The sequence below is a fragment of the Sinohyriopsis cumingii genome, unplaced genomic scaffold, assembly GCF_028554795.1.
Source record: "Sinohyriopsis cumingii isolate HCF-2022 unplaced genomic scaffold, ASM2855479v2 utg001870l, whole genome shotgun sequence".
Classification (NCBI taxonomy): Eukaryota; Metazoa; Mollusca; class Bivalvia; order Unionida; family Unionidae; genus Sinohyriopsis; species Sinohyriopsis cumingii.
The window spans coordinates 1,292,950-1,305,868 of record NW_028316076.1 but is presented as its reverse complement, the minus strand read 5'-3'; positions in this window follow the sequence as shown (position 1 = coordinate 1,305,868).

Below are 12,919 nucleotides of genomic sequence, written 5' to 3'. Positions count from 1 at the left end.
TGACTGTTGCAGTATCCTCAACCTGCCATTGTTCATCCCTCAACAACGGTCCGGTGCAACACGTTTTTAAGTTTCACAAAAATACCTCTCCTGTAACATATTTCAGTTATATAACATCCCTCAGTCACATCAATACAGCCCGTTTTTTTATATCTGGTACCTTTTTTTTTAAATTTAGACTGGTCCACTATGTATGTAGTATCAAAGTAGAATGAATCTATGACAACAATCTTGTCTGTTTTCTTGGAACTGTCTCAAGTAAAATTAATGCAAAAATTACCATATTTACACGTGATTAGTTTTCGTTAGATTTGTTTTCCGTGTTATTAGATAACAAAGATTTTCTTTATATTGAAATATTTCAGTGAAAAATTTCATTCTGTATAGTTGTCCATTTCGTTCATTTTTTCCTAACATGGTACGAGGAATGCATATTGCGGTAACCAAGTTTCTGTGTTGCCTCTGCTAATAATAAAAAAAGGTCCAGTAAACAAACGTGAACAGTAAAACAGCATTAGTTTAAAAGGGCATTTATAGTGTGCTTTCTTTTATTTGAATTGTAATACTGTACATATTTTAATTTTATTTCGTTGAATATTTCTTAATCAGTACTTATTGTTGCTGTCAATGAAAGGTTCTGACCTAGTTAATGTCATCAGTATCTCAAAACAAGCGCGTTTAAGTCGCAAGAAAAATGCGCACAAACCATGGACAGGCACAGAGTTATGAGTCTAGCTTTAGATGTTAGCATTGATTCTTAAATAGGTCAGATGAGAAAGGAGAGAAGTGTCCTTCCTTGTAGTTAGTACATGTATGACAAGTAAATAGTAAACAGCCATACAAGCCCCTGGGATGATGACTAAACATGAACATGACATGAGCCTTGAACTGTAAGCATTATTCTGTGTGTAGATCTGAATTTGGAATATTATTTTTTTAATGGGTACCCAGTTGTTCATTTTATTGCCTGGGTTATTATTAACAGGCAGGTACCCTATTATCCGGGTACTCAATTGGCATCTTTAGTCTCGACTTAGATATCTGAATGCACTGCAAAGTCATACAGGATAAGAGTCATGACTTGGATATCTGAATACACTGCCAAGTCATACAGGGTTAAAGAGTCATTACTTGGATATCTGTATACACTGCAAAGTCGTACAGGATTAAAGAGTCATGACTTGGATATCTGTATACACTACAAAGTCATACAGGGTTAAAGAATCATGACTTAGATATCTGTATACACTGCAAAGTCATACAGGGTTAAAGAGTCCTGACTTGGATATCTGAATGCACTGCCAAGTCATATCATTTCTTTGGAATTGTTAAGTTAAATCCATTTCACCATGTAAGTAGAATTTTACTTCTATGATCATTTTGGAAATGAAACTTGAATGATTTCGAAGTTTACCTTACGTAGGCTTGCAAAAGATGGGATACATGCAAATTGTAGCAATTGGGCTCTGTTTTAAATTCACCAGCATGTTTAAGGCTAACTGTTCCATATCCTTTGTTTTGACATAAAGGACTTTTGGGGTTTGATTTCTACTTTCTACTTTCAATGGACATCTCCACTCTTATTCAGTCATTAGGTTAATTATCCCTCACCAAAGTTAGCAGTGATATAGAAATGGATTCTATCTGTCTGTCCATTTGTCAATCAGTTGACCAATCAATCATTCACATTTTTGTTTGCATAATGTGACACCCAAACTGTTAAAGATATCACTACAGTGAAACCTGTCATGAAAGACCACCTCTCTTCAGAGACCAGGTCCTCAAAGCACAGATTATATAGTATTATAACCTGTAATGAGATACCATATTTGTTTGGCAGATGGGGTGGTCTTTCAAGACAGGTTCTACTGTATTAAATGGTGCTCATTAGACTTTTGGTCCAAATGTGTTTATTGCTATTTACAATTTTACAATTTTAATATATTTAATGATTTTGTCCATTTCCCTGTTCATCTATCAGTTATCCAAATTTTTGTGTCTGGGCAAAACTTGAAAACCGTTTTAAGATATTACTGAAATTTGGTGCATATGATGTGAAGTGGGCAAATACATGGTGTAGCAAGTACATATTTAGATGTATGCACTGGCAGAACAATATATTGTGTGTACTGACTGATATATATTGTGTGTACTGACTGATATATATTGTGTGTTCTGACTGATATATATTGTGTGTACTGACTGAAATATATTATTTGTACTGACTGATATATATTTTGCGTACTGACTGATATATATTTTGCGTACTGACTGATATATATTGTGCGTACTGACTGTGGTGCTCGAAATTGAAATGGAGGAACAAACAACAATAGCAGTATTGAATATTGTTGTGAACATGTTATCATCACATATGCATTCTATGCCAGTGCAAAGGATCTGTTTCAGAACATTCATTTCTTGTATGAATATTTACATATATTTGAAGCCATCAGTTTGTTAATGATACATTATTTATCTTTGCTTTCTTTGAGTTGTTTGATCTGAAATCAGCACTCTCTGCTTAAGCTGGCAGTATAAATGGAAATGAAATTTTTTCAGCTGAGCCACTCACATTGTTTAGTGATATTTTTTCCCACCTGAGAACATGAATAATTAGAAAATCATAGACAATTACTTAAAAATTAAAAAGAATATTGACTGCACATGATGAAAAAACACAAAAATATTAATTTTTTCTACTGCATCCACCAGTCTTTTCTGCCCAAAGGCTGCAGCACCAGCATTGACTTGACTACACCAAGTAGTTAGATCAGCAGCGACACTCTCAGTTGTCAGGGTCAATGCCTAAGTTTTTTATCGATGCCTTGAGGGTGTCCTTGTACCTCTTTTCTTGAACACCGTGAGATCTCTTGCCTTGCTGTAGCTCTCCATAGAAGACCTTCTTAGGTAGGTATTCTACCGGCATGTGGACAACATGGCCAGCCAATCGAAGTTGTTGGAGTTGTGCCTTGCACAGCATGGTGTGGATGCTTGTCATGCCGGCCTTAGTGAGCACCTTTGTGTTCGGTACCTTGTCCTGCCATTTGATTTTCAGTAATTTTCTCAGGGAGCTCATATGGAAGTGGTTCAGATTTTTAACATTGCGGCTATGCACAATCCAGGTCTTGCAAGCATATAGGAGGGTGAGGAGAACAGCCACTACGTTGACTTTGAGTTTGGTGGCAATCTTGATGCCTCTCCTATCCCAGTCATTTGACCGGAGTCTGTCAAATGCTACGCTGGCTTTGGCAATCCTGGTATTGACCTCATCGTCTATGTGGACTGCTTGTGAGAGGGTGTTGCCGAGGTATGTGAACCTGTCTACATGTCTGAGCTTTTACGTAGTATCAGAGAGCACAATATGAGTGGCATTTGCATAGCATTACAAATATTACATTTTGATGGCATTTAGTATCAACTGTATTCATTAAATATTTATGAAGCCACTAGCATGTGGCATTCGAGAAAACACAAATTTCATATTAGGTGTTGTATGTCATATTAGGTGTTGTAATGCATGTCATATTAGGTGTTGTAATGCAAGTCTTATTAGGTGTTGTAATGCAAGTCTTATTATGTGTTGTAATGTATGTCACATTAGGTGTTGTAATGTACGTCATATTAGGTGTTGTAATGTACGTCATATTAGGTGTTGTAATGTATGTCATATTAGGCAGATCAAGATTACTTAGTGTCAAATAAGTCAATCAGTGCCACCCTCTTCCAATAAAATAGAGAGAGAGAGAGAGAGAGAGAGAGAGAGATGAAAACTGACTTTTGTTTCTGAGTGTCCTCATCTAGTACAGATGAGAAAACTTTAAACTCATGAAATACATTGTAAATTTAATACATCAAGAGAAAGTTGTAAAACTTTAGAACTTGTGTATAAACTAGAAACACACACAGACACACATATATATGTAACAGAGGCATTGGTAAGGCCAGGTCAGATATTTTGTTATCAAAAGATCTCGTCGCACTGCGTGATTAAGCGAGAAAACTACTAGTATTATGGGAGCTATATTGCAAGTCGATGGAAAGAACACGATTCTTAATATTGCATCTCTAAATTGTGTTTGCTCTTATTTCCTGTGATCTCTCTTGAACATATCATTGAAATTTAACTCGAAAATAAAAAATGGTTTTATTATTTGAATCGCTTCTACGATATTTTCTAAGAAAAAGGATTTCCGTAAGTGGCTAACAAATCTAAGAGTTCGCGTAAATAGTCAAATTGGCGGGTAATACATTGTCCATTTTTTTCTGCGTTTCTTCATTTTGCAATAAATCGAGTCATATTTGGTATCGTGTAAAAGCTAAATAAATTTCTGCTAATATCATAAAACCTTAGAGAAAACTAATGTTAATATTAAGGGCCTTTTTAAAGGCTTAAATACGAACATGCTATTCTGTCTTTAAAATAACGTTTAGTGTTGTACCTACAAGTTGTTCTGTTTTATGCATTTATTCACATTTCCTTAAATGAAGTCATATTTTGTTACATTTAGAGCTAAATAATTTTTCTGCTTCAGGAAAGCTAATTTTAAGTTTGAGGGTTATATCAAAGGTTTATATACCAACATAAAATTATTGTCTTGCAAATATTTTGAACTAAAATAATTTCAAATACTTATTAGGGCTCTATTTCATGCAAGATGCATTCACGTAAGTCATATTTTGTATTATTGGAAAATTAAATAAAGGTATTGCTGATAGAACATGCATTCGAAATGCTAATTTTAACGTTAGGAGCTATATCTAAGTTTAAACACGAGCACACACAAAATTATGTCTACCTCATTTCCATTGCAACATACGTTATCAGTTATTCTATTTTATGCATTTATTCAGCTTCCATTCAGGTGTCATATTTTCCGTATTTTAAAAGCTGAATAATTTTGCCGTTGATTGCACTAGTTATAACAAAGTTATTTTTAATTCTAAAGGAAATGTTCCAGGTTTAATATTTAGGGTCTAAGCATAAGCATCGTTACTCAAATTGGGGGTGGGCGTGTCTTCCCGTTGCCTATCTTTTATGTAATTCTTCAAGCCATATTTAATATCATTTAATAGCTAAATATTTTTTTCCGATTGTATAAAGCTTTAGAAAAGTTAATCTTAATGTTCTATGCCATTTCCAAGGTTTAAACACGTGCATAAAATTCTGTCTTCGAACTAACTTGTACCGCAACACCATTGCAACTGTGAATTACATACAACTTGGTCTATTTTATACATCCTTCCCCCTTTCATTCATTTAAGTCGTATGTGTCACGATTTCAAAAGCTAATTTTAATTTTAAGGGCCATATTAATTTTAAGAGCCATATTCAAGGTTTAAGGACAGTTTTTAGGGTGTAAATATGAGCAGAAATCTGCATCTCTGTCTGATGATAAGGAAATCTCTGAGGCATTGTATCACATATATCTGTATCAACTGATATTATATTGTCAAAATGACGTCACAAGTGTTCGACTCACAAATCGTGTCGCTCTTAAAAGCAAACATCTAAAGTGTAATTGTTGTACCTACAGATACCGTGGTCCAGTAGTTTACATCCCTGGCTCGTTGGCAACCGCTGAAGCATGAATGGCTCCTTACCTGACACTCGTTGTGTCATTGCCCTTATTTGCACTTAAAAAGAGTGCCACTAAATAAGACAAAGACAACGGGGAAGTTGACAATATATGTGCTATATATGTCTTTGGTTAAACATCAGCATGATGCCTTATAGTGACAACACACCACGCCCACAACGAGAAAAAAAAGGGGGTAAGCCTGCATTTGGTAAATTTTTATTTTTATTTTTTACCAGATTTAATATTTTATACATTTCTGAATTATATAATTTAAAGATTATTATGTAGCAAATTCTTAGCAATTAAACCACCTTCACTCGACGACTCAGATGTTAGAGCGAAACCATCTTAGGTTACGTGGTTAGGCTCTAATAAACCGTAACAAAAGGAGTGAACATAACAAACTTTGAAATTTTTAAAAAATAATTTATTTCCCTTGAAAAACAATGTTACAATAAAAAAATAAGAACCTATGGTTTTAAGAATCAAATCCAACAAAAATCAAAGAATAATCCACGAATTAAATTTTAGAAGTCCTACTAATGAAATATTCTAATGAAAATCCAAAATGAAAGGCGATGACGTATACTGTAGTCAGTATGGTGCTGTAGTGTCTACAGTTCTTTGTAATTCTTAGATAATTTAAAGATTATAAAAGTAATATTCGGTTAATAGATGTAACAAAGATCAACGCTTAAATAGTGTACTGCTTGTCCCACCCGATCATTTCTTTCCACACAGAAGGTGTGAAATCGGGTTGAAATTCTAAACTACGAAACGCGAAGAAACTAAGACACCATTAGGAAAGAAAGAAAAAAGAAAAAAACGCCGCTGATTGAGGAGTGTCAAAGTCACTCGAGATTATGTTATTGCCACAGATAATAATATTCAAGTCAAACTGATAAAACAAAAATAATTACCGTGAGCGAAACGAAAATAAAACAAACACTATTAATCACTGGTTGGGCATTGAAATTATTGGATCGGACATCTGGGGCGGATTTCAGCTCATAATTAGTGACCCTGTGTGTTTTCGTGGATGAACGAAAGGAGAGCGAGATTTAATGGACAGTGATATCTAGTGTCATGGAAACGGAAGCTGAAATTGATTACCGCCTGACGGACAGAAAAACATTTTAATAGACGTATCTTGTCCTGATGTGCTGACCTCAGTGGCCTCATGCCTTTAAATTCATAAAACTTTCAAGACCGAGGCTCCTAAACGATTTGACACTTTCAGATAATATATCTTATGGATGACATTAGCATATCAGCTCGAGCTACATTTATCGTTTAGAAAATATTACTAGAAACTTTTAAAGTTTGTGTCCAAATGAAACCAAGAATTGTAGCGTCCGAGCTTCAGATCAGTCTGAGTTGTTTCTATGAAATAATTGTGTGTGAAGTCAAAACAGGTCTGAGAGAGAGAGAGAGAGAGAGAGAGAGAGAGAGAGAGTCATTTGCTTTTTGCCCATCTTAAAGTTTTATAAATTTTCTTCAGGATCATTTGTATTCAAGTAACTATTTGATAGCTTGCCGCCTAGATGGTTAGCTAGTTAGCTTATGCTGTTCGTGGTATATATACTAACACGAGAGGAGAAAGGGCCTTGTTTGTCTAAGTGTATTGTATGTGATAATGCGTGTCCATTGATTTAAAGTATCTCAGACGGGATATAGTATACTACTATGGCTGGATTAATTCGTAGTTATAAAATATGGATGTAGATTACACAATTTAGTCTTTACTTATCAAGCAATTTTAACAAGGATAAAAGCCTGCAGTTTGTTGTGGGCACTGTTAGCGTCAGTTACTTTGAATTAATACCCTGTGCTGATAAAATGAACGATAATCGTGGGGACCTTTTATGTTTGCATACCGCCGATAAAATCAACCCTCGAGTGACTTTGCCACTCCTCAATCAGCGGCTGTTTCATCGTAATAGTGTCTTAGTTTCCTCGCGTTTCGTAGTTTAGAATTTCAACCTGATTTCACACATTCCGTGTGGAAAGAAATGATCGGGCGAGACAAGCTGTACACTATTTAAGTGTTGATCTTTGTTACATCTATTAACCGAATATTATTTCTATAAACCAAATGATTTTTTTTTCTCCCTCAGATATAAGTAGATTTTTTTTCCCTGCCATTTCGCTACTATCCTTTGCTAGACATACTATAAACTGCCACACTGCAGACATCGTAGCGATATTACTGACAAAATTTTAAAGCTACGTTAAAAATCTCTCTCTCTCTCTCTCTCTCTCTCTCTCTCAGCCAGCTACTTCTATTGTATGGTCAATACTGTTTTCATATTTGTTATATAATGGGTGTTGCTGCAACTTAATACCACACTCACGTGTATGCGTGCAAATACGCGTTATTATGCATAAATTGACGCAGCTCATTGATGTCATCCAGTCACCTTGGGGTGCGAATGCTGAATGCTTGTACATGTACACATCATTCTTATATTGTTTGGGGATGCGCCCTCATGCGGTTAGGCATGGTAGGACTGGTGTTGGGGGAAACTTGCAGCTTCATAGGCAACTTCAGAAAGTACAAATGTTTGTACCACTCATTGGTGATTAATTTTAATACATTTTTAATGAATTTTTGATACTAAAAATAAAATTAAATGCAATCTCAAATGCAAAATGCAATCAAACATTTCTCTCTTTTAGATATATGTATGCTTTGTAATTCCGTCACATTTTGTCAGAAGTGCCTTTTAATTAAATTTCATCGTCGACATCTGTCGCGAGCCCGGTACGCAGCTGCTTTCTGTGTCCCTATTCTGTCTGCACGCCCGCACGCGCTTGCACCTGGTATGAACTTGACAGCTGTTGAAACTGCATCGTCATCTATTGTCCAATAGCGCGAAAAAGTGCCGTTATATGATGGGGCACCATTGAGGGAAAGATGCAAATGAATAAATTCAAGCAAGAAAGAAGGGATATCACTCGACACGAAATTTCTATTTGTAATTCTTATGCATTTATTTCTGTACAAATGTCGAATATATTCTAGGCTAATGATTTCTTTATTCCAGAATTGGTGTCGACCCTTGCTGTTCAGTGCAGCATAGGAAATAAATGTGCTTTACAAGAACATTTTCCTATCATGCATTTTATTTGTTTCTTTCCTTCACTTTTCATTGGTTCTTTCTTCTTCTTCGAATGAACACACTACCATTTACGAGTTAGTAGCCAGTAAAAAAAAAGTTCTTTTCCAACACACACACACACACACACACACACACTTACTTTATTTAGTTTGTGTAAACCCAAACCCTAAAACGATTTACATTATTTTATATAATGTATTAATTGCTTCATTAACGCACTCATGTTATATAGAGCAATAGTGTTTGCAAAATTTTGTCCATGATTGTAGATTGTGTTTAGGGCTAATATAAATTGTGAATGATATGTTTATATAGTTAACTTTTGTCCATGAGTATACGTTGTAAATAAGATTATGAGTTCAGATTATTTTAGAAACGATGTGATGGAAGTTTCCCCGTTAGAAATGACTCGCGTCTAGGGGATTCTAGAACATTCTATTGTATCTCTATAAATAGAGCATTTCTGAAAATATATTCATTCATGTTTCATAATCATTCTTTTGTATAATATTTAGTTGTGTTCAGATATAATTCAAGAGGAATTATTTAAATCATTCATTGGAATTGCTAAGTGGCCATGAGATGAATTATTTAAATATTCACTGAATTATAAAGTGCTCATTAACTATGTGGATTTATTCACTACTAAATTGGAGTACTGAAGACTCATTGAAAACCAATCTGGATTATATCATTGTGGCACATCATGACATTCAGGACTTTTGGAATTCATTCGGAACACCAGAATATTAGGATCTACTGGGTTTCATTCGGAACATTCTATACTTTTCGACTTGTGATGGGACATTTAGGATTATTTGGTATTTAATTCACATACTGAAGTGTTTCTTAAATTTACAATTTGTAACTTAGAAAATTACTTAAATAGTTGGTTTCACTTTCGTTTTCGTTACTTATTTAATGATCTATCTTACAATATATGATTTTGTCACTTTTTTGAACAGTAAATTCTGTAAATTACGAGTATAATCCGGCAATCGATATGTCAATCGATGTGGCATAATGCTTCAATATGCATCCAAAGTTTCCTCCATCAAGTGATGCTGGGTAAATTGCAGTTTTATTTCCTTATAGGTAACAAGACCTTCTTTATGTATGATGTAGACAGAGCTTGTTTTGTTATTAATGGTGGTTCTGGGAAAATATGAAGGTTGATATAGTATTTTCCACCTTCCTGTTACGCATGTGGTGTAATATTTAAATAGGTTATTGCCAGTGGTATTCTTATATCTGATTTTGTAATGACTTCAAGTCATTTATCCAGTTGAATTCTCTAGCAATCATTTTTATGATTACCCCCGATATCTTAAATGTTCTATTTGTTTTAAAATATATCTTTATTATTTTTACAAAAAACCTGCAGCGACATTCTGAGCATATTTTTTAAAACCCGTACACAGACAGATATTATTGTTTGCGGGACATGTTTTCGGGCGATCCGACTTTATATATAGTTATTTACGTTTATTCGTTGGTTTACAGAGAAGGTCAGTCTCAATTCTTCCTTTTCTTTAAATGAATTTAGGACATCTTATTTTGGATATTTGGATGAATTTAATGTTCACCAAGTATAAACAAGCCTATAAAATTTACATGGACGGCTCCAGAAATATGGATTGGGGGTGGGAGTGGACGAGGGTTCAAAACAAACTGGCGAGGAGTCTGTGGAATGTAACCTTTCGTGAACGTTTGTGCATTTAAAGCAATTCCAGGACATACGTTTAACCCTCGAACTGTAATAAAAACCTACCATATTAAACATTCTAATTGTTTCGTGGTCATCTGGAAGGGGGAGGGAACAGGGGCAAGGCGCATATCAACCACATACCCTAGCGCATTAACTCCCGATTCAGCCAGCTTGTTTAGATTTGTACTTGGACGAATGTTTTCGATTCTCCTGGACACGTGCATACATAACTCATGCCTATTACTTAGATAGATTTTCTCTATCCTCCTAGACACGTGTATGCATAACTCTTGTCTGTTACTTAGATAGGTGTTCTCTATTCTTCCAGACACGTGCACACATAACTCTTGCATGTTTTTAGATAGGTGTTCTCTATTCTCCTAGACACGTGTATGCATAACTCTTGCCTGTTTTTAGATAGGTGTTCTCTATTTTTCTAGACACGTGCGTGCATACCTCTTGCCTGTATTTAGGTAGGTGTTCTCTGTTCTCATAGACACATACGTGCATAACTCTTGCATATTTCTGAGCTGTACTTATATGGTTGTTCTCTATTCTCCTACAGACTTGCATGCATAACTCTTGTCTGTTGTTTAGATAAATGTTCTCGATTCTCCTAGACACTTGCATGCATAACTCTTGCCCATTTCAGTGCTGATAGCCATGCATGTTTTCTGAAAATGATGTACATCACTAAATTAAAAGCTGTTTCTAAAATCACGTACACATGCTGCAAGACTATTTTCTTTGGAATCGACTTGAATTTTCGAAGTTCACGCGCTTTCTTTCAGGCATCGCGTATTTTGGGTATGAGGACAATGCAAGATATAGATTTTGCATCAATGCAAATTAGAATGTTATTTTCTATTAGGGATGGATTCAAATTTATGTAGAAAATTCATTATGTTTTGTATGCGTGTCAGTAAACGTTCGACGTTTACGGCTATTTCAGCTTTGTGGCTTTAGTAGTTTACAAAAAATGCTTAAAGGATTGTCGTTTTGTCCATTTCCTCCATTATACCCGTCGTTATTTGTTCGCTTTACTAGAAATAAGTCCAACCCTTTATTATTATTATTATTATTATTATCATTGTCGGTCCTGTTTTTGTGTCAACACAGTCTGTCCATTTAAACATTGCTATTTCCTTGGTGTCAACACAGTCTGTCCATTTAAACACTGCTATTTCCTTGGTGTCAACACAGTCTGTCCATTTGAACACCGCTTTTTCTTTGGTGTTAACAGTCTGTCCATTTGAACACCGCTATTCCTCTGGTGTTAACAAAGTCTGCCCATTTGAACACCGCTATTCCTTTGGTGTTAACACAGTCTGTCCATTTGAACACCGCTATTCCTTTGGTGTCAACACAGTCCGTCCATTTGTTGTTGTTGTAGGGTTTAACGCCATTTTTCAGCACACGATAGGCTATACATGGCGGCCAGTATTAATGGTGGAGGAAGAACCCGGGAAAACCCCGGGAAGAACCACCGACCCACGAGAAGCTACTGGCAAGCTTTCTCACACACCCACATTGGCTGAATCCGAGACTCGAACCCACGCAGACAGTGGTGAGATGGCAGTGATCCGTAACGGAGAGCGCGTTAGACCACTCGGCCACTCGTGGCCCCTCCGTCCATTTGAACACCGCTATTTGTTTATTTTGTCACCTTGTTTACATTCGTTGCTTCTTTTTTGCTTCTGAAAATATATTCATGCAAATGCAGTCATCTTTCCAACTCCTTAAGATCACCAAAATTGACATTATTCGTTAAGAAAAATCTTAGAGATTTCGATAAGAATATGATTTGCTTTTGTATTTGGTTTTTTTTTTGTTAGCTAGGCTAAAAAAACAATATTGATCTCATCAAGTTTAATGTGCTAGTTATCATGTATGTCTACCCTTTTTAACAAATGTTTCTACCGTACCAGTAGTCTAAGTGGTTAGAGCGTCCGCCTCGAATGCGTGAGGTCGTGGGTTCCTGGTGTCAGGATAATGTGACTGGGTGGGACATTATGCTACATGTCTGCGGCATGAAGCCCCAGTGCTGGACATCACTATAAACTGCCACACTGCAGACATCGTAGCGATATGACTGAAAAATTATAAAGCTACGTTAAAAATCCAAATCACACACACACACACACACACACACACACACAACCGTTTCTTGTGATCTAAAAAGTTTTTTTATTTATAACTTTGAAAATTGAATTATTAAATTTACACCATTTGATGGTTTCGATTCTTTGGGGATCAACTACTGCCAATGCTTACAAGTCTGCTAATGGTTTAGTCCAACGTAATACATTTATAATTTCGGCCTTTTTAATACAGGCCAGTTACTAATGTAATTCGTTTAACTTCCTTTTAATGGAACTTACATTTGACAACGCTTTGCATCCACCTATTAGTCAGTTTGAAGAAATGAATACAATGATTTAGAAAAAAAAGTACATTTGATTGCTACGAGAACAAAATATGTATAATTCCCGTGCAAAGATATGAAC